General features: G+C 39.4%; 1 pseudogene; it reads right to left on the bottom strand.

Annotated features, from left to right (window-relative positions):
• Nucleotides 1-13,862: 13,862 nt before the first annotated feature.
• On the bottom strand, nt 13,863-16,019 carry LOC137497010 (uncharacterized; annotated as a pseudogene).
• Nucleotides 16,020-23,597: the final 7,578 nt, after the last annotated feature.

Below are 23,597 nucleotides of genomic sequence, written 5' to 3'. Positions count from 1 at the left end.
CCTATGAACGCCTGCTGCTGCATGCTTACCAAATACAAATACACTTTAAACACTATTTCCCTCGCCTGTCGACGGAATACTTGTTATTTGCTCTTCCTGGATCTATCGTACACACGCAAATAGTTCCCTAAATTCGTTGATTATGATATCTATATAAATAAAATAACTTGTCCTGACTGACTGACTGACTGACTGACTGACTAACTGACTGACTGACTGACTGACTGATACATCATCGCCGAGCCAAAACTACTGGACATAAAGAAATGAAATTTTGGATATAGATTCATATTAAGATATAGGTCCTCGCTAAGAGAGGATTTTTGGATATTCCGTCGCTAAGGGGGTGAAAAGGGGGTTGAAATTTTAAAATGAGTGTATCTACATCTCAAAACTTTAAAAGTTTACAGATGTAAAATTTGGTATTTAGAATCTTCTTTAAAAATAAGGAAACATGTATTTTTTTGTTTTCAGAAAATCCCAACAGGGGGGTGAAAAAGGGTGAAAATGGGGAAAAATGGGTTGAATGCCTTTATTTTTTTTGCTAGGGGCTTTACGTCGCACCGACACAGATAAGTCTTATGGCGACGATAGGATGGGAAAGGCCTAGGAGTTGGAAGGAAGCGGCCGTGGCCTTAATTAAGGTACAGCCCCAGCATTTGCCTGGTGTGAAAATGGGAAACCACGGAAAACCATCTTCAGGGCTTTCGATAGTGGGATTCGAACCTACTATCTCCCGGATGCTGAATGCCTTTAATCTGGATACAGGTACTTATATCTCAGAAACTGAAGATATCACAGTCCTGAAAATTGGTACACTTGATCTCTTTTAAATTTAAAGAAACACGTATTTTTTTGTTTTTGGAAAATACAATTAATCGGAGGGTGAAAAGGGGTGAATTTTTAAAATGAGGGAATGTATATCTCCAAACTTTTAAAGTTTGCAGATGTAAAAATTGGTATTTAGAATCCTCATTAAAAATAAAGAAATACGTGTTTTTTGTTTTCGGAAAATCGCAATAGGAGGAGTGAAAAGGGGTGAAAAAGGGGTTGAATGCCTTTAATGAGGCTACTTATATCTCAGAAACTGAAGATATTACAGACCTGAAAATTGGTGTTTGGGATTTCTTTTAAAAGTAAAGAAACACCTATTTTTTTGTTTCTGGAAAATCCAATTAAGGGGGGGTGAAAAGGGGGTAAAATTTTAAAATGAGTTTATCTATATCTCAAAACTTTTAAAGTTTATAGATGTGAAAATTGGTATTTAGAATCTCCTTTAAAAATAAAGAAACAAGTTTATTTTGTTTTCGGAAAATCCTAATAGGAAGGGTGGAAAAATGTTGAAAAATGGGTCGAGTGCCTTTCATAAGTCTACTTATATTTCCGAACCTGAAGACATGAAAATTGGTGCTTGGGATCTCCTTTAAAAATAAGGAAACAGGTATTTTTTGTTTTTGGAAAATCCAATTAATGGGGGGTGAAAGGGGTGAATTTTTAAAATGAGTGAATCTATATCTCCAAACTTTTAAAGTTTGCAGATGTAAAAATTGGTATTTAGAATCTTCATTAAAATAAAGAAATACGTATTTTTTGTTTTCGGAAAATCGCAATAGGAGGAGTGAAAAGGGGTGAAAAATGGGTTGAATGCCTTTAATGAGGCTACTTATATCTCAGAAACTGAAGATATTACAGACCTGAAAATTGGTGTTTGGGATTTCCTTTAAAAATAAAGAAACACCTATGTTTTGTTTCTGGAAAATCCAATTGACGGGGCGGGTGAAAAGGGGGTGATTTTTTAAAATGAGTGTATCTATATCTCAAAACTTTTAAAGTTTATAGATGTAAAAATTGGTATTTAGAATCCCCTTTAAAAATAAAGAAACACGTATTCTTTTGTTTTCGGAAAATCCAAAGAGGAAGGGTGTAAAAGGGTGAATAATGGGTTGAATGATTTAATGAGGCTACTTATATTTCAGAACCTGAAGATATTACAGACCTGAAAATTGGTATTTGGGATCTACTTTAAAAGTAAAGAAACACGTATTTTTTCGTTTTTGGAAAATCCAAATATTGGGGGTGAAAAGGGGGGGTGAATTTTTTAAAATGAGTGTGTCTACATATTAAAACTTTAAAATTTACAGATGCAAAAATTGGTAGTTAGAATCTCCTCTAAAAATAAAGGAACACGTAGTTTTTGTTTCCTGTAAATCCCAATAGGAGGGGTGTAAAAGGGTGAAAATGGGTTGAATGCCTTTAATGAGGATACATATATCTCAGAAACGAAATATATTACAGAACTGAACATTTTTGTATGGGATCTCCTTTAAAAATAAAGAAACACGTATTTTTTAGTTTTTTGAAAATCCAATTAATGGCGGTTAAACAGGAGTGACAAATTGGGGTGAATTTTTTGAAAGACTATATCTACAGAATATCTTGGAAACGTAAAATGTTACAGACGTAAAAAGTGGGTGTATGAAATCTCCTGTAAATGTAAAGAAACATAGGTGATTTGTTTTTGCAAACTCCACTTAAGGAGAACTCAAAAGGGGTGAAATTTTAAAATGAGAATTTTTACAGTATATCTAAAAAAACTTAACATGTTACTGAAGTGAAAAATGGTATTTTTATCTCTATTAAGCATGAAGAAACGTGTATTTTTAGTTTTCGGAAATACCACTTGGGTGGAGGGGAGGGGGGTAAAAGTGACTGAAAATGGTGTTGAATTATTTTAATTAGGCTACTGATATCTCAAAAATGAAGATGTTACAGACGTGAAATTTGATATTTTGCAATCTGCTTTAAAAGTAAAGAAACGCGTATTCTCGGAAAATCCAATGAAGGGTGTGTGTGTGTATGTGATAATTGGTATTTAGAAGATCCTTTACTATTAAAGAAACAAGTATTTTTTGCGGGAAAATTCACTTGGGGGGGGGGGGGAGTAGTGTGAAATGAAGTGAAGAAAGTAAATTATTTTTATGGAGATACTTATATCTCAAAACTGAAGGTAATAGACGTGAACATTGGCGTTTGGACTCTCCCTTAATCATAAAGAAACAAGCCTTCTTTTAATTTTTTTCGGGAGGGGGGTTGGCGGTAAATAAACTTAACGGCGGTAGGGTGTAGAAGGCGGTGAGACCAATTGATTTTACTGTTATGAATGTACTTATAAGGATCCTCCGTTGCTCAGGCGGCAGCACGCCGGCCTCTCACAGCTGGGTTCCGTGGTTCGAATCCCGGTCACTCCATGTGACATTCGTGCTGGACAAAACGGAGGCCTGACAGGTTTTTCTTCGGATACTCCGGTTTTCCCTGTCATCATCCATTCCAGCAACACGTAATAATAATAATAATAATAATAATAATAATGTTCCGGACCGTCATCAAATGTGCGGACCGCGCTGGAAACGGCTCCTGGACGGGTAATGACTACGAATGCAGTCCGGCCGCGGGTTCAGTGCCGCCAAGGCACCCAATATGACACCACGCCGGATCTCCTGAAGGATTTTATCCATATTAAAAATGATTATAGGAAAAGATGGCAAAGACTTACGGACCCAACTGACCGGGAGGAATACCTGAGCCTAGCCCGGGAAGTACGAACTCGATTGCTGGAAAGGAAGATTGAAAAATGGGAGGAAACGTGCCGTAAAATAACAGAAAACGAGTCAGATCAGGAATTTTGGTGGATTTTCGCAGAAAACGAGTCAGATCGCGAATTTCGGCGGATTATATATCTAAAACAATAAGCATTCAATTATAAATTTCAGTATAATACCGTAGCGAAGCACGGGTATCTTGCTAGTTTACAAATAAAACTCGAAACATTCACTCGTGACCCGCACAAACTGGCACCTCTTACTGAAATGATTCTATTGGCTCAGCGGAAAACACGTCATACTACAAAGCACGCGAATGTTACTGCTCAACCCTCTTCAAACCGCCTTCCGGGCTGCGTTCTACTCTAGTAGGAAGCCACATACAAGGGATTCTCTCTTTTCTTTCCATTTATTTGTTACAAATGATTGGCATACATGCTGTGTGTTCATTCTCTGACAAAACTGCATATCGTTTCAGTTTGTTTAGCGTTTCTCTCATTTTGGAGCAGGTTATCATCAAAGAAAGAATACCAGAGTGATTACGTAAAGAAACCTGTGCTAAACCTTTTTAAAAATTCATATTTTGTGCAAGAAACCAGTGTGAATCTACTGCGTCGAGGAAACTTGCATCGGTTTCGATTTGTATTCCATTTGACCAAAAATCAGATAAGTCTTGAGTATTAAAAAATAGCTGTTAGTAAGTCGAAACGAATTCCAAACTTTACCTCAGTGCAGCATGATGTAACCTCTTCACAATCATCAGTAAGTACTGCGGATAAAAACACGGAGCAGCCAACCACTGAGAAACCAATATCAAGGATATTATGTTAACACGATGGAGCACATCGGGGGCGCGTACTAGTTTACGAAATTTCCTTCAGAGGTGCCTAAATCTTATTTTAAAATTTCCTTCCTGGTATGCTACACCATGCATTCACTGATTATAACAGTGTTTAACATCTTGGACAAAATAAACTAATATTGTGTAAAATAAGTATAAAACACATCTTAGATGTAATTAGAATGTATAATGAAATGTAATAACAGACAAACTAAATGAATCGTTTGTTTCAGAAACGACACTTCTCCAACGTACCAAATTGTTCAGAAAACAGGAAAAACTGTCTGTAGTGTGTAATGTCATATCTATCCTTCCGATGTTTATTATGCTTATTCTACTGTTGAAATGACTATGACAGATAGGTTGTTTGTATGAATTAGTCCAATACGTTCCTTTACAGACTTTGTTGGAAATGGTGGAGACGTGCTGTTTCTGCAACAAACACCATTATTGAGAATATAAGGAAGTATAAAGTTGATTTTTAACATCATTTCAATTTCAAATGGAACTTTATTAAATAAAGTACAAATTTTGTACTGAGGAAATACAGTGTTTAAAACCATTATTTAATAGTTATTTGTAAGACTTACTTATTTGCACATATTATGATTATACCACATTGTATAGAAAAATAAACAGAAGAATACTCCTTTTATGTCCCTTTCCAAAGTTCATAAAACAAAACAACACAATATAATACAAGTAACATGTAAGTCTCTTATCTTTGAACAATGCTTCTCACTTCTATTGCGCTGATGTTGTCCATGCAAACGGTTCATACAAAAATTCATGGTGTTCTTCTGGTATGTAAGATTCCAACTTCTTTATGTCTGCTAATTTCTTTTTATTTAATGGAACACAGCCTTGTGGATAAGCAAGTCTAATTGGTAACACAGGGTGACAGGTTTCAGAAATAAGCAATTTGAAAGTATGAACGCACAGTCCATCAATACAGTATTTTCCTAAGACATGATTTGCCTCATACTGAAACTCCATAAATTGATTTATATGAAACGCGACTTTTGGATCTCTTTTCACACCTCTTCCTATCGATTCAAGTGAAGTAAAAACAACACCTCTCCAGGATAAGTGTTCTTTCTGCACAAAACGGAATCTTTCTTTCGCGACTGACAGGCAGAGATATATGGTAGAAGTGTTTTTTCTGCACAAAATGGTAGCCCTTCGTGCATTAATCATGGCAGTATTAATAACTCATATAGTGTTAAAAAGTGGAGTAGTGCTGTTTCTGCAACAAACGATTCAAATGTAATAAGGATTATTTAAGTGCCTGTATCAAAACAAATTTGATTACATTAAACTAACACTCCCTCTTCAGTTTCTGGTCAACGAGAACTAAGGGGGAGAGCTTACCCCTTTTCTATTCTAAAGAAACGAAGTCTTCATTTCCGCAGTGTAATGGAATTTTAAGAGGGGCTGCCTGGCCGAGGCGGTAAATGTGTGCTCGTTTCGCCCAGAAGGACGTGGATTCGAATCCCCATCAGGAAGTGGTAGAATTTAAGAAACGAGATTTCCACATTTGCACATGGCCCTGAGGTTCACTCAGCCTACACTCGAAATGAAATGAGTACCAGGTTAAATTTCTGGGGGCAAAGGCCGCCCATGAAGTGCCGAGGTTACGGATGGAGGAAGCCTTTACCTTCCACCCCTCCAAGGGCCTTCATGGCCTGTACGAGGATGACTTTGCTTATTCTGGAATTTTAGTGGTTGGGTCGTGAATATTATGGCTCAGCATTTCTGTTTAAGAAGTAAGGGTAGTTGGAAACTACTAGCAAGTTATGGAGACCTGAGCGAAATAAAAGTCAATGCTATCTTCGATTATGACGTTTCAACATCCTGCACCGATTCTCGCCACAATGATATAATTATTAAAAGATATCGAATACCGTTAAGATGTAGAAAAAGATTGATTGGTTTGATGTCGGTAAAGAAGTTATAAGGTACAAAATTTGACCAGAAATAGAGAAAGATATGATCAAGAATGCAAGAATGATACCACGAAGGTCACGGAAGTTACGTACAGCCACGCTGGGATGACTGTAGACATACCTTTGTCTACCATGGAAAACTGTGTTGACTTCACCTTAACAGGGCTCTTTTTACGGCAATTTTGCGATTTTATATCAGAAAGACTGAATTGTTCTTAAAGAAAATTTAATTACAGAATTTTTATTAGATCTAACTGAGAGTGGATTGTACTTTTGTTATACCGGTCAAGTCTCAAGGCTACTACCATAAGCAATCACATAATTTGTATATTTGAGCGAAATAAAAAAACTACTCGTGTGAGGAAGGTTACTTGTTGTGACCTTGCCTTCAGTGCATTTCTATTAATAACGTCTCGGTTTATTTTCCTACTGCGATCATGACGTTTTCTTATCACCACGAGTAGTTAATAAGAAAGGAAATGAGACGCCTGCAGGTCTTATGAAGACATGCAATTCGCGTATTATAGACAGGATATATTACGAAAGAGGCAACCATCTGTCACTTCGACATTTTACAGAAGCTTGCAAGTGTTAATGACCATGACAAGGTTTTGCAAGGAGGTAGCAGATCTGCATAGGCTAACGCAATCACGAGGATTACAAAGTCGATCGAAGGACATAGATTAAAATCCTTAATGTACTGTATATTATTTAAATAGTACTGTTACTCATGATACACCAGTCTGTACCTGCGAAACATTCTCTTTGCTCAGTTTAACGTTGACTGTTATGATTAATACCATCTTGCCTGTGTGAGAGTCTTAAGACACACTGGTTGGTGATATTTCATTCTGAAGATGATTCAGAACCCACGTTTTTCTAAAGATACTTCTTGTCGATCTCACCTTCTATTCTTTATATTTTGATTTTGTATACAGTAGTCCATATAACATCACATTATATAATTTCTAGCTGGCTGACGTCGAAGGAATATGATGTTCGTTATAACACCCCTTCAGTCCTTCACATCATATACGATACGTTGAATTATTCTTTTCACGAAGCGTTATGCAACTTGTAACTTTGTTATCATAATATTATGCTATACAAATTTCCTGTACACTATTCATTTTTGTCTTAAATCAGGCTTTCAATTTCACTTACGTTGGATAAATACTAGTAAAATGGAAATTTAGAATGTTAACGTATGATTATATAATGTTTCATCGGACCGGTAGACACTTTATAATTACTATTTTAGACTAAATATCGGTCGCTTCTCATGATAGAAATGTGTAGCCGTCACTGGATTCAAACAAAGTCTGGTTCGAATCCCAGTCAATACATGTGGGACCTTTGTTGTTAAAAGTCACATTCCTGTAGTTGAAAGTGTAGATTCTTCGGCTGTGATCACAATCTCAGCTGGTATTTAAAAGATTGTTTGTTTCCGTTCTGCATAGGATGTATGGGACGTCGGTAACGTATCTCCACCTATATATCAGTTTGACAGTTGTTTAGTTGTTTCCATATACAGTACATACAGGGTTATTCACCTAAGAAGTTGCACGGAAATAACGTCTAAACCATTAAAGATATGGTATTCTGTTTTCATATTCGTAAATTATACCCAGAGACCTGTAAAATATTGTGCTACGTATTCTCATGGGGTGATTAATAACCGAGATATCGATACTAACTCCATATTTTAAATAAAACGGCACGAATACACATAGCTGGCCTAAAAATTCAACAGCGTACAAGTTCAAATATGTAAGTATTTTCGATATCGGACAGTTATGTTCTGGGATATCAATAAAACTCGTATTTGGGCTTTTGCGTGCCGCATCAGATAGCCTGAGGTCGGCCAAGGACGTATTGGCAAGCAAGCTGTTTCCTGGCATTGATTCCAGCCACAGAACGGATACCAGGTATGTACTGTATCCTGTGTTATGTTTATTTCTCAATTAATACAATAGTATGTACTATACACTCAAACCAGTGATAATTATAACTTTCGTTATGCTCCTTTGAAGTCAACGTGATTATGTTTATTTCTTTTAAAAACATCGACCCTCCCTGTCCTGCCATGAGTTCACCTGCCATATACACTTCATAAACCCATCACATGTGTACGATATGCTTACATGCCTGTGGCTGAAATCACACCCAGGTAGCAGCTTGCGCGTCAATATGTCCTTGCCCGACTGCACGCCGTCTGATACGGCATGCAAAACCGCGCATGCTGTTCTTATTGAGATCTCAAAAAGTAACTTTCCGATTTTGAAAATACATATTTGAAATTGTACGCAGTTGAAATTTTAGGCCAGCTGTATGAATTTGCTCCGTTCCATTTAAAAATATGGAGTTAGTATCAATATCTCGGTTATTAATCACCCCATGAGAATACGTAGCACATTATTTTACAAGCCCCTGGGTATCATTTAAGAATATGGCAATAGAATACAGATATCTTTAATGGTTTAAACGTTATTTCCATGTAATTATTTTTGGTGAATAACCCTGTACACATTGTACCGTAATTTTTGTTAAATTGTGTTTTTTGAAGAGGTATATTCGTAAAAACAAACTCATAAATAGGACGTTAGAACAGAGAAAACGCTTAGAGTTTACAAGATAAACATTTGTAATGGACGTACTGTGTTCGTTTCTCCCCTCTGAAATATTTAAGAGATATATTGTTCGAATTGGAATTCAACGTTGAAAATTACCTCCGTATAGACATTGAAAACACCAATAGAAACGTGAACGCTAGCTGATTGTGAGTTCAGTTTACTTCTAAAAAACAAAATACAAATTGGAGGCCACCAGCAATAGCTTCTTCTATTCGTGGAGTCATGTTTAATCTATGGAGAAAAATAAGACTTCAAGATCATGGTGTAACATGTAGGTAGTATCGGACATATCTGAGTTAAAGTTGTTAGTAAATCTATGAACGCTCTTATGCCGACCAATCATGTCAACACTTGATATCCTAACCTTTAACACAGAAGGAGAAAACCTAACCAGTTGTGTTGCCAAATGTACATAGAGCAAATCAGCATGGTGAAGCAAATTATATCTCTAAATTTGTACTGTCAAATTACTTGAATCTGTTCTTATTAATTAAACAAGTTTTTGCAATTGTGGTTATAAATTTTACTACGAAATATACTCATAATCAAAAGTAAGGCAAAACAAATATTTTACAGTAGTGATTAGCACATTTGACCCATTTTGAACTAATCCGACACTTGTCCTGCCTCATATTATGTACTTACAATCCTCACTTCAGCTTCGAAATGTTCGTGGCATGGATAACTAACGAAGTGAATTATGTTCTCGATGAAGGAACGTAATTACGTTATTACACTAAAAGAGAAGTTGTAATACTGAACGATAGCACAGAATATTTACTGTAGGTAATCAGAAACCATGAAACCCAGACCCGTTTTCACACATTTCTGGATGATTGATATTTTATGTATAATTGTCGGTAAGTTAAAAACTATTAAAGCACATGTTTCGCACATTCACAAAATCCATCAGGAAAACATAATATCATATTTTAAGCAGGAGGTACATGAGAGTACATGACTAAAAATTTGAACACTTGCACAATCCGTAAATATGTAGCATTCTCTGCACATTACCATGCAACATTCTGTTGGCGCCGGTTACACTTGTAGTATGCAACCCGCTAGACATGACAGAGTAAAAGCCTTTGCAGAGGAAGGTTTAGCAGTCGTTGCTTGCGAGGCAATTCGTAGAAAACTCGATTATTAATGCAAACATTTTTAGTAGTTTAGGGGGTAGTTACTGTACAGGGAAACGGAAAGAACTAGCCAGCTAGGGAGTACTTCAAGGTCAGTGTGCAGGAAATGTATTCACGAAACTGCTGACCTCAGCTGTTAGCTGTTCTACTGTTTCCAAGATAACGGATTCAATCGCGGCTCAGGCCAGACGAATTTGAGGGAGTTTTATGTGAAAACCTCATGTTGTCCGCTTTCGGAACGTTAAATAGCTCCTCGGGGACAAAAGTAACAGTCTGACGTTCTATAAAACCTACAACAATTGACAGGACGTTAAAGCAATATTGATATCTTGTTGATTTGTTGATCATAGCGACAGAACATTCATTTTTTTCTGGGATTCAAACCACAGGGAAGAAAAATTTTATTTAAAATGTCTCGTGCTTACATTAATTAGAATTGGAATCGCGACCACCTTGGTTAGAAGCCAGAGAAAATGGCACTCGGCAATGAGCCGTTAAACTGCTATTATTATTATTATTATTATTATTATTATTATTATTATTATTATTATTATTATTATTATTATGTCCGACTCGTTGGCTGAATGGTCAGCGTACTGGCCTTCGGTTCAGAGGGTCCCGGGTTCAATTACCGGCCGGGTCGGGGATTTTAACCTTCATTGGTTAATTCCAATGGCCCGGGGGCTGGGTTTTTGTGCTGTCCCCAACATCCCTGCAACTCACACACCACACATTACATTATCCTCTACCACAATAACACGCAGTTGCCTACACATTGCAGATGACGCCCACCTTCATCGGAGGGTCTGCCTTACAAGGGCACTCGGCTAGAAATAGCCACACGAATTTTATTATTATTATTATTATTATTATTATTATTATTATTATTATTAGCTGGCCCCGTGGATTTCTAAACCGGGGCTGCTATCTCACCGTCAGATAGCTACTCAATTCTAATCACGTAGGCTGAGTGGACCTCGAACAAGCCCTTAGATCCTGGTAAAAATCCTTGACCTGGCCAGGAATAGAACCCGGGGCCTCCGGGTAAGAGGCATGCACACTACCCCTTCACCACGGGGTCGGAAGGAAAAAGAAAGGTCGTATAAATATTGGTAGCAAACCCAATATCTTCGGAGTTATGATCCGCTACCACTACCGCCAATAATCACCATGTCATTGATATACTCTTCACAACATGTTCTCATTGTGACCACCATCCATTTCAATGCAGCCTTCCACACTAAGTCACGCATTCGTTGGAACATCCCTGGTTGTTGCCAGATTCCATCACAGGCATTAAACACATGTTCTCGTAGTGTATCCACTTCTTGTATGGGAACTGCAGACACCATGGCATTTACATGTCCCCAAAGCCAACAATCTAAAGAGTTAAGGTCAGACGAACGGGCAGTTCAATCGCTCATTTCAGGTGTCACCTAATCCTAAGCAATAAATGAGCTGGTGACCCATCATAATAAAATCATAACCCAACACGCTAGTAGGTTCACGACCAATGTTCATATGACCTTTTTTCCTTTGTTTGTTGCATGCTGCCTCCTCTGTGGAGATTGGAACTTTTTTCAAGGACACTCAGCGTATTTAAAGTTTGGGGCTTACTTGTTTGTTTACTAATTTCTGAATCCCCATCATCGATGTACTCTATTTTATCGATTTTGCGCGTAAAAATGTGAATGCCCTCGGAACCACGATCAATTCATCACTGTTAGACAAAGCCTGTGCAGCCCTGTAACACTGGCTCCATTGTCGGACGACTTATTGCCACCACTTTTATTGTGTGGAAATTCACTTCCTATGGTCTCCATTAGGATACAAAAAGCGACTGAAATTCATGAAATTCTGTGCTCTTTCATAGTAGGTTGTTCAGAGAAAAGTTCTGTAGAAAATAATACACGCCACAAATCCACCGAGTGTTTCTGATAGGCTTTTATGAAGGTGAGAATTCTTTTGATTCTCAAGGTTTTCGAGTAGCCAGCCCGCGGTCTGGGAATATTGAACCTGCCTCTTGCATGGAGATCCAGGGTTCAATTCCCGGCCAGTCATGGATCTGAGCGCTGGTTTGAGGTTCATTCAGCTTAAGTGAAAATAATCGAGTCTCTATCTGTCGCTGAGATAGAGGCCCCAGTCTACTACGCTAAGCATAACGGCCGAGAGGATTCGTCACACTGACCATGCACCACCTCGTACTCTGCAGACTTTTGGCATGACGAGCGATCGCCTGGTAGGCCAAGGCCCATGAGGGCTGCAGCGCCATTTCGGATCGGCACGGTAGCATCAGCCATGGTGATCTTTGTGTGTTCTAGGACAGCCTCTTCTAATCTACTTGGCAGAATAATATATTACAATTCTATTGAAACTTGGAAACAAGTATTTGTACATTTTTCGTATGTAAAAGAGTAAAATTAGAATCTAACACAAAAATATTTCATTTTAAATTATGTATAAACTTCAAATTTTTGATAAGGTTACTTAGGTGTTCGAGCCAATTATCTTCCAAATGCAAGCTCACAGCTATATAATTGACTGCTAGTTGCCTTACAATAATAAAGGCCGTTTCACACTGTTGAACGATCGTCGGCAACCAGTCGCTAAACGACCAAAGCCACTTGATAAGGATGTTCATGAATATATATATATATACAAGTTGCTTTACGTCTTTACGCCTTAATTAAGGTACAGCCCCAACATTTGCCTGGTGTGAAAATGGGAAACTACGGAAAACCATCTTCAGGGCCGCCAACAGTGGGGTTCGAACCCATTATCTTTCTAAATACTGGATACTGGCCGCACTTAAGCGACTGCAGGTATCGAGCTCGGTCCATAAATATTTCGATGAACTGTGAAGCGCCTCAAGACCATCAATTACTGGACTGGATACCACCCTGAGACAGTGCATATCCGTAGATATGCATACATGTGTGATTTTGTGTTAAATCCGATTAAAATAAGAAAAATATTAAATCAAACAAATCAACTCAAGTGATTGCACTTGAAACTAAAATCCAATTAAGAGTATTTGTGAAAAGGTGTTACATAAAAGAACATAAACACAAGCAGCATCAATGGAACGGATTTAAAGAAATTAACGAACAAAAACATGAACGACAAATTTATTACTGAAAATTTCAAAGAAGTACACGTAATAATCGGTATTTCTTTTGTCATCAGAAGTGTCAGATGAAGGATGTTTATCCGAAAATCCTCGTCGTTGACCTGGAGGAGAAGTTGTGTAATCACCAGTTTGATGATAAACAAATGATTCATTACCCCATGGCGTAGAGGGATATGCAAGTGATACCGTGAAGGGAGTTTTGTATTGCTTGTATTATTTGTATTTTGGTGGAAGTTTCATCATATTCGGGAAACTTTCTGAATGAGGATAACAGTGATACCAAAAGCACCCTGTGCTCGTCCTTTTCTAAGGCAGCCTTCGTTCTGTCCTAGCATCGACAGACCTTCGCAACTCAGTAAACAACAATGATCAGCGTCAGTACTACAGAGTCTTTGTCCTTTCCCTCTGGTTGCCGAACGATATTCCGGGTATGGCCCAGTAGCATTTTGGTCGGATGAACCATCTTCTTCTGTCATGTTGTTTGCAGAACTTGAGATTTCAGTATTGGGTTTAAAAATGAAAGTTTGGCAATAGAATATTTATTCACTCTTTCTTTGATGCTGCAGTACCACTTTTAATGCTTTCCAATCGTCTTACCTCTCTTGCGAAGCAGCTTCTGATATTTTTCCATTTTGTTTCTTGGAGAGATATCCCTGTGATTAAAGAAGGAATCAACAACTTATATCCGAATAATAAATAACCAGTTTTTGTTTAAAGATTTCTACCTTTTATTAATCCAACCACATTCTTTGTTACACATATCTGGCATTCGAGGGTTTACATTACTCATTTAGAATCGTAGTATCAACAATTTCTGCAGTAACTAGGGAAGTCACCAATTTCATCTGGCATACTTTTAGACATACATGTTTACCTTTACCTACGAGGGAGAAATGGCTTGACTTTCTGTTTTTTTTTTTCTACAATTGGCTTTACATCGCACCGACACAGATAGGTATTATGGCGACGATGGGATACAAAAGGCCTAGGAATGGGAAGAAAGTGGCCTTGTCCTTAATTAAGGTGCATCCCCAGTATTTGCCTGATGTGAAAATACGAAACCATGGAAAACCATCTTCAGGGCTGCCGACAATGGAGTTCGAACCCACTATCTCCCGGATGCAAGCTCACAGCTGCGCGCCTCTAACCGCACGGCGAGAATCGGGTTCAACGCCAGGGCAAATTTTCCCAGCGTCATAGGGGCGGTGTATGCCATACACATTCGGGCATTCAAACCATTTCACAGTGGGTCATTGTATTACAACTGCAAGCATTCCTTTTCAATAGTTATACTTGTAATTTGCGATGTGGATTACACATTAATTTACGTGGACATAGGATCATAAACATTTTAAAGATACTAATGAGCAATGGACTAGATATTCCTGAAAACAAACCGAAATTCTCAACCGATGCGATGCTTGTACCACATTTTATTGTTGGCGATGAAGCATTTGGTCAGTTTGAAAAATAAATGCGTTTTTTACATAGGCTCTAATTTAATTCCAGAGAAAATAATGTTTGATGTTAGACTGTCTATAGCTCGCTGTTATATCGAATGTGCGTTCGGTTTACTAGCAAATAAGTAGCAAATTTTCCATAGAGACATGAATGTCGATATTGATTTGGCCATGAACATAACTAAAGATTGTTACGATCTGCATAATTATGTGCGAGTAAGAGACGGATATCAGTATGAAAATATTCTGACGATTCCCGTATTCCAAAACACCGTACGGCATGAAACAAGAAGAGTAAGCTGACGTGGGTCCTGTCACACGGAATTATTGTGCAGATTGTTTTATGCATGAGTGTGGATTGGAATGGCTAAGCAATGTGATTTAACTTTTGTTCTTTAAAATGCCTATATACTGTAATCCACTGAATAGAATAGAATAGAACAGAATAGAATAGAATAGAATACTCCCATCCCCAAGTTCTGGATCACCTGCAAATGAGGGGAGAGTAATCATTTATTGAAATTCATATTATTCCGATACATGAATGCTTTCCTTATTACATTTAAATTTATCTACCACTACCTCAAAATTTACACTTACACCTAATTACAATTTCCACCTAATCTCTAAATTGTAGTTTAAAAAACGTATTTATTTTTTCCTAGGCATTAACATAATTCACTACTTGTTGTCCGTAAAACTGGATAGATAGTATTGGCATAGTATGAGAAATTAAACCCCTACAGAGGACTTGTGCGTTTTGCAATGCATCCATATATTGAATACATAAACAAATATCTAAGAACATGAGTGTTCAATTTTACTTTCCTAGATATTTTTGCACCGGGCGAGTTGGCCGTGCGGTTAGGAGCGCGCACCTGTGAGCTAGCATCCGGCAGATAGTGGGTTCGAACCCCACCGTCGGCAGCCCCGAAGATGGTTTTCCGTGGTTTCCCATTTTTACACCAGGCAAATGCTGGGGCTGTATCTTAATTAAGGCCACGGCCGTTTCCTTCCCACTCCTAGCACTTCCCTATCCCATCGTCGCCATAAGACCTATCTGTGTCGGTGCGACGTAAAGCAACTAGCAAAAAAAAAAAAAAAAAAAAAAAAAGTTGATGCGTTAGGAAATCCTTCAACGCCAAACAATTCCACAACTTCTTCCTACTGTATTTTCTTCAGCTCCCTGTTTGCATAATTGGGACTTGCAAGGTCTGAAATGGCTTTTCGTGACATACGGCCGAAATAAATCATTGACTATCAAAACTCATCATATACAGATCACTTGAGCGGCATGAATAAGACTGGAGAAAACAAGAAATTAAGAATACGTCACTTCACAGAGCTCTGGTCGCTGTCTGAGTTGCCCACAATGTAAACACGAGACTGCCATCTATGCATACCGTCGTCGTTGTTCTCCCGTGCATAGCTGTCCCATTATCGGTCGACGTCGGCCATTATACTGTATAGTCGCGGTCGCCCTCGTGCGTAAGCATGTAGTTAGCTTTTCTACCTAGTGGTAGAAGGAGTTCAAGTGGGCGGCTCAATCCCGTGGTATTTAAAGCTGCTCAAATAAATCAGTTTCGTATGGGTAGACTTACCAGCACGTGAATAAATGTTTATTCTGGTACCTCGACGTCCCCAAAATCAGTAAACGTAGCTGGTGAGATGTAAAACTAATAGCATGTTTATCCAAACTGGACGGTTTTTCCTATTTGTTTAATGTCGCACCAACATATAGAAGGTTTTCGGCGATGGAAGTATGTGAAAGGACTAGGACTAGGAAAGTACCGGCCGTGGCTTTATTTAAGATACAGCATTTGCCTGGTGTGAAAATGGATAACCACGGAAAACCATATTCACGGCTGCTGTCGGTGAGATTCGAACCCTCTCTCTCTCGAATGCCAGCTCACAGCTGCGCGATCCTAACCGCACGGCCAACTCGCTTGGAACTGGATGTTAGGCCAGAGAACACTGATCAGGCATCCGAGCCGGAGTCTATTTGTGGTAGAGAGGTTAGTTCCTTTCTGCTCCTCCTCTGGCCATCAGCGCCTGGGCTACCCATCCATGTGGTGACCACGTCCACTGTTGCTTATCTCTAGAGATCTTCCGGTATTCGGTGTTTTAATGTGGTCGTTTGCAGTCATCTTACAGATTTGCGAAAATATGAGATCTTCTTTTTCTTCTTCTGCTCCTTCTTTATCTGTTTATCCTCCAGGGTCAGTTTTTCCCTCGTACTCAGCGAGGGATCCCACTTCTACCGCCTCAAGGGCAGTGTCCTGGAGCTTCAGACTCTGTGTCTTGGGATACAACTGGGGAGGATGACCAGTACCTCGCCCAGGTGGCCTCACCTGCTATGCTGAACAAGGGCCTTGTGGGGGATGGAAGGTTTGAAAAGGATAGACAAGGAAGAGGGAAGGAAGCAGCTGTGACCTTAAGTTAGGTACCATCCCAGCATTTGCCTGGAGGAGAAGTGGGAAACCATGGAAAACCACTTCCTGGATGGCTGAGGAGGGAATCGAACCCCCCTCTACTCAGTTGACCTCCCGAGGGTGAGTGGACCCTGTGCCAGCCGTCGTACCACTTTTCAAATTTCGTGACAGAGCCGTTAATCGAACCCGGGCCTCCAGGGGTGGCAGCTAATCATACTAACCACGAAAAGATGAGATCATCCTTTCTTGTTCAGGCAAGTGAACCCTTGTCTATACAGAAGTCAGGCTGGCACACAGGCAGTAGTTTCTTCACTATTTGTGAAAGTGAACGAGATACAGTTAGTGACTGAGAAGTTTACGCAGATAGGAAACTGTATACCGCTGAGCCATGGAGACCAATTAGGGCAGCAGACAGCTTTCCCAGCGCGAGTAACGCAGCAGTCCCAATACAACCTTCTACACTGGTACTTTAATATAAGCAATTTAAAACTTTCCATTCTTTACAAAACATACTAACAACTTACCAACTGTGAAGAAGAACGCCTCATTACAAGATCTTCCTAAGTGTTTGTTCTCTGGCTAGTGTGATGTAAAGCACCTGCATTACGGCTTTTTTTTTCACAGAACTAATTATTTTCAAATTTACATATTTTCCCTATTATTCTTTACGTGCAAGTGAAAATATAACCGGGTGAGTTGGCCGTGCGGTTAGGGGCGCGCAGCTGTGAGCTTGCATCCGGGAGATAGTGGGTTCGAACCCCACTGTCGGCAGTCCTGAAGATGGTTTTCAGTCATTTCGCATTTTCACACCAGGCAAATGCTGGGACTGTACATTAATTAAGGCTACGGCCGTTTCCTTCCCATCCCTAGACCTTTCCTATCCCATAGTCGCCATAAGATCTATCTGTGTCGGTGCGACGTAAAGCAACCAGCAAAAAAAAAAAAAAAAAAAAAAAAAAGTGAAAATGTTTGTATATGTTACCTTGATCGTAAGATGAAGGCTATTATTTTACATTCTCGTAATAATAATAATAATAATAATAATAATAATAATAATAATAATAATAATAATAATAATAATAATAATAATAATTTGTACTGGACTGGAAATTGAATCGTTTGCGCAATGGTGGGCCTGACGAAACAATCAGAAATGCAGGCCAACTCAACTTACAAAAAGTTGATAGACCTACCTTAATCAGGAACTACAGCTGCGGGTGATCGCGAAGGAGTGATGTTTTTATGCGATGTAATATTGATTCTCGTACTGCGAAAATAGTAATAGCCCAGCTCAATGTAGTTTACACTGTATTCACTAGACCACTCTCCGTTACTGCCGTGATCATCAGTCAAATCATCTCCAAGACTCTCTGCACCGGGCGAATTGGCCGTGCGTTTCGGGGTGCGCAGCTGTAAGCTTGCATCCGGGAGATAGTGGGTTCGAACCCCACTGTCGGCAGTCCTGAAGATAGTTTTCCATCGTTACTTATCTTCACACCAGGCAAATTCTGGGGCTGTACCTTAATTAAGGCCACGGCCGCTTCTTTCCCACTCCTAACCCTTTCGTATCCAATCGTCGCCGTAAGACCTAACTGTGTAGGTGCGACGTAAAGCAAGTAATATTAATAAAAAAGACTCTCTGTGGATTGTTTTAAATTTCTTATCACGAAATGGATCTCTAGATGAGATCCGTGTGCACTTGAAATGTTCCAATATAAAAGGTAGCTTCAAAAAATAAGGTAACAAGTGATTACTGGAAGGAATTTTATTTTACAGGCAAATATAAGGATACAGAGTTGTAGGGCACTGATACGCATTATGATTCAACACAGTCACCATTCTTGTCCAAGCCAAATGCCAGATGGGGGCTGTAGGTAGGATGCATGCAGTTTGGCGGAGTCGTGCAGCAACACGCCGCCTATTGAAAGAAGTTCAAATCGTTTTATGTGAATTGCTACCCGCAAACGTTCCAGGGTGTCACAGTAACTGGCAGCATTCACTGTTACTCCGCCGGTGAGGAAATCGTCCACTTAGACCATCCTCCTTACACCCCTGACCTGGCACCCAGTGACTTCGGACCGTTGAAGAAGTAAGGCGGTAAGTGATTCAACGATGATACGGCCGTTCAGCGAGCCGTCATGACGTGTCTTCAGGGACGGGATGCAGATTTCTTCCATGCCAGTATCGATGCTTTAATGTATCGTTGGAAGAAGTGCTACTCTAATGCTCTGGATCCTTTATATCTGCCTGGAAAATAATATTTCTCCGTGCAAGCTCCTGTTTACTTATTTTTGAAGCTCTTTTGTTAAAAAGTGAAATATATTCAGGAGGAGAAAGGAAGTCATTAGAACCAAACGAACGGTTTTATCCTGGAAAGCAGGTAGCAGCGAGAGATGAACGGTGACTGTTTTAGAAGTCTACAAGCAATTTACACGAGTCAGGTGAGGCTATATTCTATCCTACTATAGCTTACTACAGCTGTGCTGTGTCACGGTATAATTTAGATAACAGGCATTCCAATGAACTATTTGACCATAGCTGATAACCTGTCTGTGATTGAAATGTTTGTCGAAAGTGTTATGTCTAGTAAGAAGGAACTTAGAGAGAAATATTATATGACATATTACATACAAAGCTGTTAAACTCGTTCATGAAGAGCTACACAAGCAGAGGGAAGCCTAGAAGCAAATAGTTCGATCGGTATTTCATGGAAAGAAGAGTAGAAATTGAAGGTGAGATAATGCTACCTGCAAATAGAGTCATGAAGACACTTCGTTCGTTCACAAAGACCTGGGTTAACAATCTATTATAAAATATATATGTATACTGATGTAGTCCTACGTATGACCCTTTTCTTCTGTTAGGTGTTCAACATACCACTGCTTAATGCAGTTTTCGAGGATCTTGGATGTGGGAAAGAGGCAAAACTGGAAAGGTAGCGGTCGTGGCATTGGCTAAGGTACAGGCCCAGTATTCACCTGGTGTGAAAATGAGAAAACACGAATTACTATATTCAGGACTGTGGACCGTGGGGTTCGAACCAACCATCTCTCAAATGCAAGTTTACAGCTAAATGCACCTCACCGCATATTCAACTCGTTTTGAGTATTTACAAATGTACGTATGCAGGAATTAAATAGTTATTTTCAGGATGGCGGACATCGGATTCGAGCCCAGGTCGGTGCATAATGGCAATTTCGTCGTACCCTTAAACGACCTGAGTTATGCTGACAGTTTTCCGCTGAGCTAAATGTTTCAAGAGCCATTAGAGTCTCAAATAAAGACATATTTCCAATGGTAATGTTACTGATAAGTTCGTGTGTTGAACAATAGGAAACTTTGAATGAAATTAGCTGTGTAAGCCTTATCAGGGGCAGCGCCGTTGATGTGCGATGTACTCTAGAATTAAGCGCAAATTATGCAAATGATCCATTAAGTAAATACTATGGAAATATTTAAGGACCCATTCGTTATAATTGTTTAAGTCCATGAAAATAGATTTTAGATTATGTGTAATGATCCATCATTATCCCCACCCGTATCCTGTATCTGTGGTTTCATAGGGCGTTGCGCATAAGCTGGCAAAGGCGTGTTGAACACAGTGCCACTTGTCAGACGAGGGCAGATAATAATACTATATTGTATTAGTGCTAAACCTGATATTCATGATCAATATTTCTAACTAAACAAGTTTCGGATGTCTCAGTATCTCTCTCCTTCTGGCAAAATTTTGTCTAATCTTCCGCCCCTTGGCAATTTTACTTTGATTCAGAATCACTTCCTTTGGCATCCGATCAACAACCCAATACCAACATTCTTCTGTAGCACCACATTTCAAGCACTTGTATGCCTTTCTGTACCAGTTAATGTCCATATTTCACTTCCACGCTGTGCCATGTTTCACGTAATATTCCTATGAACTATATTTCTAATGCACATATATCTGCAAGAATAGGAAAAAACTGTCTTCTTCAGAAAAACTCGATCGAAAATGTCTAAATTCGAGGTCTTCTTACTTCTGCTATTATTCTTATTTTACTATTTAAATTCCTATCCACACAAATTTTATTTAAGACTTCATACATACTCAATATTTTCCCCTTAGGACTACTTTTGTTTAACAATCTTCATCTCGTGCTCTTTCAAGAATGCGCCCATAACATTCAGCGGCTTCTCCAGATTTTTAGCAGAATGACAATATTACCGGTTGAGATATCAACTTCCTCTCTTTGAACTGTGAATACATTTCCAGTGCTTTACGTATAATACTTAACCATCCTTTCTATTTATATATTAATAAAACACTGGTTATTTGCAACGTTGTTCTTTCGAAGATCTATCCATCCTTTTCTTAAACATCGAGTCTGCTCCAGTCTGCTTTACAGACTGATCATAGATATTCTTGTTTGTCTATACTTGACAAATCACCTTCAGAATCCCGCCGAGCTTGGATCTCTCAACGACATCAACTGCCATTTTCCAGATCTACAAATGCCATATTCATAGGCTTTATCTCTACTCCATCTTCTAGGACCACACTTAGAAGCAGAATTGCTTGACATTTTCTTACAGTAGTTTGGAAACAAAACTGGTCGCCTAATTCGCCGTCAAGTTGTCTGTCCTCAAGACGATGGTGGGGATTTTAGTTTCAAGAGGAAGTACAACTACGCAATCATTCCCCCTTAATTCTAATCAGGAGGTAAGAAATGAAAAGGTTCGCGTTGGAAGACAACAAGAGTTGACAAAAGGATATCAGATAGGAAAATTAAAACAATGTCAGACCTAGCTGAAGGATCTTTGGACGCCAATACACATTCCCAAGTCACCTCTATCGTGGATGTATTCTACCCCACAACTCACAGAGGCCTTCCTCAGGATATACGGCTGTAGTTTCCCATTGCTTGCATCAGCGTAGTGGGAAAAAAACTCGAGTTCTCAACCTGAGGTAGTGCAGCTTTTTCCAGACACACCCCCAGTGGCGGTGATCTGCATGTACCATTTCAACCACATACCAGTCTTCCTGCCATTTTTAAATTTCTGACAGTACCTGGAATCGAACCCGAGACCCCGAGAATGGCAGATGATAACACTAACCGTTACACTACGGAGGCAGACAGCGCGGTGGTATTAATGTAAGTTAGTTAAGCCATGATGAATAATATTGCAAGACTGTTTGTCAATCTTCCAGGCTGTTGCCTTTCCACTTTCTAAATTGGCTGCTGTCCCATTTGTCTCATTTCTATTACCTATACGTTAGACCAGCAGGTATCTCTCCCAAATACGTGCCTCTACTGTGTCATAGTAACACACAAGCCTCTTCACCACAGCAAGTATATATATGAATGGAAACTATCATTGGTAAACCAATGTAAATATCTCAGAATCATTTTTCAGACCAGACCAGAGTAGCTTACACACGCGAGAAAGGACCATAGCAGCAATACGGGCGATAAATGACATTCCCCATCTCAATCGATTATCCTTAAAGACAAGCAAGTAAACATTGAGATTCAAGATTGTTCCAACAGTGGCGTATGGTCTAGAGCCTCACAAGGGAGTATTTAACTAAGAGTAATCTGCATAAGCTAGAACAAGTACAGTTCATGTATTTCAAAAGGGTTCTATGTATATCAAAATATTCCCCGCCAAGATTGGTACATGAGATGGAAGGACAGCCCTTCTCCATAGAAGATTGTTGCGACTCCTTTATAGGAGGTGCCCCTAAAACACGCTTCGGAGATCAATTCATTTTCTTTGAAGATTACAAGAGAAAGATGAAATATTGAAGGTGAACACTTGCTGTAGTTAGACAGTGACTGTGATTTAAACTTGACTCATAATATAACCATTTCTTGGGTCGGTGGATGCAGAGTGGGTTTCGACCCTTGGGTTTCGTCCCTTAAGAGGCCACGGCTTGCCCGTGGTCCAACAGCTCTGTACTCTGACCGGCCAACAGAGCAGAGGAAAGTTGGCCACTGCTCTACCGTGGCTCTACGCCTCTACATTCGGGAGACGGGCCTGGGGCACAGTGCCGGACTTCACGCCTGGCCCCACACGTCGGCTGTCCTGAGAATGGTTTTCCGTGGTTTTCCATTCTCCTGCACTAAGGCGAATGCCGAGACAGTTCGTAGTATAGGCCACAGCCGTCCACCCCCTCACATTCCCTACACATCTATTCACCGTAACAAATCTCCCGGCCTGAGATATGGCGTCACCGTCTAGGAGGCCCGCCTCCCCCTTCAGGGGAGGAATGAAAACGTTTAGTAGTAGTAGTAGTAACCATTTCTTGTTGGCAATCGGCACAGAGAAACTGGAATGTCAGTCATGTGTTCATTCCATTTGTAAATGGAAGTGGGCATTGGTATTTGTTGGAATTTCATGGAAGAAATGGAAGCAACAATGACAATCTGGGTATCA

This window comes from Anabrus simplex, chromosome 1, assembly GCF_040414725.1.
Source record: "Anabrus simplex isolate iqAnaSimp1 chromosome 1, ASM4041472v1, whole genome shotgun sequence".
Lineage (NCBI taxonomy): Eukaryota > Metazoa > Arthropoda > Insecta > Orthoptera > Tettigoniidae > Anabrus > Anabrus simplex.
This window is presented reverse-complemented; position numbering and strand designations above follow the sequence as displayed.